Source organism: Drosophila guanche, unplaced genomic scaffold (genome assembly GCF_900245975.1).
Source record: "Drosophila guanche unplaced genomic scaffold, DGUA_6, whole genome shotgun sequence".
Classification (NCBI taxonomy): Eukaryota; Metazoa; Arthropoda; class Insecta; order Diptera; family Drosophilidae; genus Drosophila; species Drosophila guanche.
The window spans coordinates 4,529,220-4,536,023 of record NW_022995752.1 but is presented as its reverse complement, the minus strand read 5'-3'; positions in this window follow the sequence as shown (position 1 = coordinate 4,536,023).

The following is a 6,804-nucleotide window of genomic DNA, read 5'->3' as shown; positions in this document are numbered from 1 at the left end:
TGAATGATAAATTATTGACTTAGATTGTAACCTTTAAACCTTATGCGTCTTTATGTCTGTCTCTCTGCCTGTCAGTTGTCATTCCTTCAATCTCTCAATCTTTGACTGTTGTCTCTTCAATTAGAAAGCATCACTCGAGTGCTGCTGCTGCTGTTTCAACTCTGAATGAATCGGAAACTCAATTGATGGCCAAGCAGCAGCAAGAAGGCAGCAGAAGAAAAACGTCAGGAAAAATCTCTGCCCCGTCCTCTCCATTGACTTTTTTGCCTGGCTCTTCTACGATTTTGACTTGAATGAATGCAAAGTGAATGTGCGTGACAACGACGAGAGCAGGCAGCCAGGCAGCCAGGCAGAATGCCTAGCCTTCTCTTTCTGACTGTAGGATGACTTTGTGCTTTTCACTTAACATTATTTTGCAACAATTTTTGCTCCAAGAGTCAGACATGTGGAGAGTCAGAGTGTGAGAGAGAGAGAGAGAGTGACATGCCATAGAAAGCGGTGCAAAAGCAAACATGTTCTTCCTCTGCCCCTCGTGCCACACGCTGCTGTCGTTGCTGCCACTGCTGGTTATCCCATTCACCGATGTCTAAGCCAGTTTCCGCTTTAATTTAACGCTGGCTGGGCGAAAAGGAAAAACCAGAACACCCCAAAGACCCCCAGTCCCTGCCCCTGTCACTGCCCCATTGCCGCCAGCTGTTGAAGCAATTTAAGAGAAAAATCTGCTGCAGGCAGGCAGGCTCCCACCAGCTCCCCTGCCCCCCACCACCAAGAAATGTATTTAGTTTATGCAAAGCGTGCGGCATGGAGGATAAAAAAAGGGCAAAAGGTAGCGCCAGATGATGAACGTGAGTGTCGCAGGACTTACACCCCCAACCCAACCAGTGAGCCAGCAAAAAGGACATCAGCCCGCCCGGACCCGACCCTACGTTTCTGTTTAGTTTGCAAATTTCTTTTGATGTCTTTTAATTTTAATGAGTTGCAGGCGGCTGTGGCAGAGGCAGAGGCAGAGGCGGAGGCAGCAGCGGCTACCCTTAAGTAAAACTAATTAGAAGCGAAAAGCGAGCGTAGGAGTCGCCACCAAAAAAAAGGATACAAAAAGGATAAGGGAGAGGAGTGCGGGTGTGGATGAGCAGCGCACAGCTTCCTACTTTGTCCCATTGTACATTTTCCAGGTGCGCCTGCCTGGAGCATGGAGCGCTGCCGTAATGGAAACCACTCGTATTACAAGTTGCATGCCACACTGCCACATGTGTGTTTGTGTGCCTGATTCGTATCTAATAAATGTGGCTAGCAGGCTCTTGAATGTATCTGCCTGTTGTTCCTTTTCCCTTTTCGGAGTGTCCTGGACATGCAAAAAAATTGTCTACGTCATGAGGTAATTTGTCACGCAGCTGCTGCCTCTCCTTGCTGCTGCTGTTGCAGCTGAGATACGGCTTCAGATACACTTACAACTCCCCCACTCGCATGTGTGTGTGTGTGTGTGTGTGCTGGCAGTCTTGTCAATAACTCAGCGCTTAATTGCTCATCTCTCAACGTCCAGGCAACCCAGCCCTGCCCTATCGAGTGGACACTCCGCAACTGGAACGGCTGGCAGGCCAACAAATTAGAAAATACCAGAGAAAATTCTGGCTGTCATAGTTTCAACTTGCTGCCGCTGTTGCTCCTCTCGTCTTGCAACCTGGCACACAATCTAGGTTAAATTAATAGTGACACTCGCCTTGCCACATGCCTGCTGCTGCACCTGGCGGTGGTGCTTTGATAGTCCGCCTCTAGCGTGCGGTTCTCCGCTGCCTCTGCGGCTGTTCCTCTGTTTGTTTGGCTGCATTTTTCGTGCGCGAATATTTCATAAATTGAAATGTACAGTTAGTTAATTACACGCTCAATTGGCTCTAAAAGAGTGGCATTAGCCAAACGTCCGTGCCCAGAGTGTGCAATTTCCTTCTGCCAACTTCTTCTTTTTTGCCACGGCCCCAGCAATTTTTAATGGTTGTCATAAAGAGATTTATCGCCTAATGGCCGCATAGTGCTAATGCTCGTGTGGATCGCTGTGGCATGGGGCATGCTGCGGCATGGGGCGGAGTTTTAGTGCAGCTTTCGATGCGATTCCAGTGATCATTGGACGCAACAACACACAACTCTACGATTGTGCGATTGTGAATTGTGATATAATGGTTGGCTTTTGGGTGGGGGCAGGGGCAGGGGCAGGGGCAGGGGCTTGCGGGCTTGCGGGCTTGAAAGACAAGACTAATGGACTGGTGGGAGAATAATTATTCATGGGAGAGAATTTTACTTGCTTTCATAGAGGAATTTTCACTGTAAACTTTGTAAACTAAACACTGAAACTGATTCTAATCGATTGTTATTGAATTGATCGGTAAAGTTAATCGGATGATTTTGATAGAACAAATATATCGATAGGTTTTCTCGATGAACTATCGATCTAAAATTCCTAACCGATAAGTTGATAAGAGTATCTGAAAAATCGATAGACAACACCGATAAGTTATCGATCAAATCTTCCAACAGCATCTTTAGTTAAGCATTTCTTATTTTATTCTACGGATTATCGCCCATTTTTGAAAGCTCTGCTTCTCCCAGCATCACTTAATTCTCACTTAATCACTGCCATGCCCACACGCACGCACTCCACACACTCTTAAATGTAAACGAAATCTTTATTTTGACCCAACGAAAATGCGGCACACACACCCACAAATCCGAGGAGCAATTTAGCTAACTGGCGCTGGCGCTGCGGACGCGCCATCCCCAAGCCAACCAACACCAACCCATGCAGTGGCAGCCATCAATCAAAAAAGTTTCCATTTTAAATGTCAACAGATTCACACAGGGAAGGCTACCGCCATGAAATCCCATGCAGCATGCCCCATGCCTCATGCTCCACCCTTTTCCAGGGAGAACTTTCCTCTGGTTAAAGCGCGTCATTTTGGGAACTCTCTCTGTCTCTCTCCTGAACGAAAACTAAAACAAATTGCAGCCTGTGCGCCGCTTCCACAAATTTAAACGTCAAAATGTTGTCCGTGTTTGGGGAGGGCGGACGCACTTCCTGATTAACTCGAAAAAAAAAACACAGAAAAACAGAAAAACAGAAAATAAAATTCCAACAATCGCAGCCATGCAACAAAATTGATTAATTGATGAGGCAGGCACACACACACACAAAGTTTTCAATGGAATCTGGAGCAAAAGCAGATCACAGCAGAGGAACAGACATATAGAGATATATAGTAGGCCACATGGCCCAAGCCGAGACACAATTTGCATAAATCGAAATACAAAAAGCGAGTTGAATGCCGCCGCTGCTGTGGAAAATCGGGAGCAAAAGATATTTATCTTGCCTCTGGGCACTGCCTCCTCTCTCTCTCTCTCTGTCTCTCTGTGTGTGGCACTGGCTGACTGTGGCAAGGCGTCGAGTGTTTGAATGAGTGTCAAATTAAATTGATCAATTAAGCAATTGACGTGAAGCTCGACATCGACAACAACATCAACATCAACAGCAACAGACGGCAGCAGCTAGGGGATGCAGCTAGATTCGTGTTTGGATTGCGAGTGGAGGGAAAGCCCTGGGAGCTAAGGAATGGATTAAATGCAGCAACATCTGCAACACACAAAACAAGTGACGCAAATTGTAGTGGGATGGGGGATTGGGGGACTCCACTCCGCACTCCGCACTCCACTTTCTAGTGACAATTTTCTGTCAATTCAGCGCCGCTAATCAAGCAAGAGACAGCCCAAGCCCCAGCCCCAGTCCCAGTCAAGAAAAGCATTTAAATAGGGCTGCCAGCAGCTCTCCCTTGGAGCTGCAACTACTAGACAAATTGGCTGCGATTGCAGTTAGTTAGAGAGGGAGTTTTGGGGAGGGTGAGCTCCAGTTGTAAGCTTAAAGCCAAACGAACATGCGGGTAGGTGCCTCAGACTTTGGTCCAAACCCACAGACGACAGACGACAGACGACAGGCAACGTCATATAATCCATCAACTCACGCAGACAGACAGCTGGAGAGCTGCACAGAGCTACAGTGACGACTCGAATTTCCCCCTCAGTTGTAATCAAATCAAATGACAACCCCAGACAGGAGGAGCAACAGCAGAGGCACCATCATTGCAGGAGGCAACTTTGTTGGCAACAACGCCAAAGAGGAGACCGAGAGAGAGAGAGAGAGAGAGAGAGAGAGAGAGAGAGAGCATTAAAGCTGCAGAAGGAGCAACCCAGAGCCAGGAGCACACAGACCCCACAGATCCTCCTGGCTGGCTGACTCTCGCCCCTGTCCTCTGCGTCCAACTCCATTGTCACATTTGATGGACAACACTTTTGATGATTTAATAATGGGTTTGTGTCCAACAGCAAAGACAGAAAAGAACACGGGATATAGTTGCGCGGCATAATGGAATACAATAGACATTTCCTAATGAAAGAGAGGAGACAGCAGACAGTCAGACAGCAGGGGGGCAGGGGGGAAAACCTTGACTTTGAGGACTCTGCACCGGGGACAATGGCAAACCAGAAATCAACATCGATATTGAGACATGCACGGCCGGAGGGGGTGCGGAGCAGCATTCCTTTTCCCTTTCTTTAAATTCTCTCTAAAAATAGGGAGTGGGTGTCGCTGATGGAGTTTTGTCTAGTATTTGTGACAGGCCTCGGAGACACTGAAGGGAACAGCCTCTCGACTGCACCCGTCAAAAACTCGGGTAGTGCTCGGTGAGCACCAGTGTTTCCTTAAGTGCAGTCGTCCTTAAGGCCCGTTAAAGCTTTCTCTCTGTCTCTGCATATTGATTTTCGAGTTACAGAAGTCACCCAAGTTCATTAAAGTCACATCAGTGGAGTAGGGCTGGCTCTGGGGCTGGGGCTAGGGCCGGGGACGCCACCACAAAAACCACAAAAACCACAAATAGACACGAGACGAGGAGGAAACAACAAACAAACGAAGCGCCCACAAATCAACGCCTAACCACACGGCGGGTGCTGAGCCGGGGGATGGGGACTGGTGGCCCGAAAAAAGGCAAATGCCGCCATTTTGTCTGTCCTTGTGAGCGAGGTGGGTGGCGAGGGGCGACCATTAAATATGCAAAAAGCAACATGCGAAAAAAAGAAGAGTGTTTCATACTTTCAGTGGCTGCGTCAAACCGCAAAAAAGGCAGCCCCAAACAAGGACGAAAGAGAGGACTAAAAAGTGCCACAAATAGATCGAAGCGGGGGATACCTAGAGATAAATTAAATATATAAATTCAATGGCACCAATCAAGGTTATGGCGACTTCCCTTTCTGATGCATTCTGGGCTGGTAATCGCGTTAATCCCTCAAATATATTTTCAATATTTCTAATGGATGTTGTGGTTTTACTTTGATCAAATTCAACTAAGAAACTCAGTTGAAATCTTTCTCTGTTCTGTGTGTGTCTGCTTCGTTGGCAACAATACTCCTTATTTGTTGTATATATATTTGAAATGCTTTAAAACACACACGAAAAGGCAAGCCAGCTCCTTTTGGTAGGGTATCAAATACAGTTGAAAACCAAAGAGAGTCAGAAGCTACCAAACAGGAAGCCGGAAAAATAAATAAATCCCAATCCTTCGAGGAATGTCTCCCTTTTGCTCCACACTCTCTAGTCCCATTTCTGTCTCTCTTTCTGCTGCTGCTGCTGCTGGCTCGCTCCTTGGCGAGCCATTCATTAGCATAGACATGGAGCAGCAATATTGAATTTCTATGTGGAAGCAGCAGGAGTGTGGCAGTCTGAAGGCGAATGAGGGAGGCGTGTGAGGTCGCAAGGTTGCGAAAAAATGTTTCACGCTTTGGTAAGCTGAGGAAATCACAGCGAGGCAGTGGAGTGGAAAGTGGGAAGTGGAAAGCGGCGGAAAAGACGGAGTAAGGAGCAAAGGGGAATGGAAGAGATTCGAGTCGAGTCCCGTGTCCTGGGGACGCAGGCTCAAGCAGCGCCTGGGGATCAAATTAGTCGAGTTTTTTTCGTGAAAAGAATGCGGCAAATTCTAGACTTTTATGCATGATAAGTGGTGGGGTGGGGCTACCCCAAAGAAGGGGTTCAACCTAACGAGCGAGGGAGTCAAAATGCGGGGAATATGAGAGGATAAAGTGCGCGAGTAGGCAGCAGGGCGTGGGTTCAGGGCCTCTGAAGTGGCAGAATGACAGTCGTCACATGTCTGATAGAAGGCCAAACGGCAAGACGGGCGAAACGAGGAAGCGCAAGGATATTGACAGGCACACGTCCAAGAGGGGTGACGAGAGGTTAGGGCGCATTACGACTAGAGGAATGATATAGCGCCAGGGAATGCCGAATGAGTGGGGAATGGATGAGAGTTTCAATGATATTTAGAAGAAAAGAAAAAGCAAGAGATCTCTAAAATGGGAAACTTCGATGTAGATCGTAGGAAGTGGGGAGCATTTTCTTAAGAATTTCATTGAACTTTAGAACTTTAGGAATAGGCACACCTAGAACTTATGTTTATTATTCATATATATTATTATGCACATAAAGCTCCTTTATCGTTCCTTTCGGTAGTTTTTCATTCCTTCAATTTACACACAAAAGATTGTTCAATTACAGATTCTCCTCAAAAGCGGAATAAATCTTTTTGGAAACTCTTCTTACAACAAATTTAAAATACCCCAAAAATAAGTCGCGGCTCCAGCCGCCAGTTAAATTCCCGAAAAAACTGAAAGGCGATGCCCCCAGGGGCTTTGTGTGGCAGCATCAAAGTGGATCTCTTCCCTCATCACCTACTGCCTGCTGCCTGGCCACTCATCTGCAACGTCAATTGAAGGAACTGC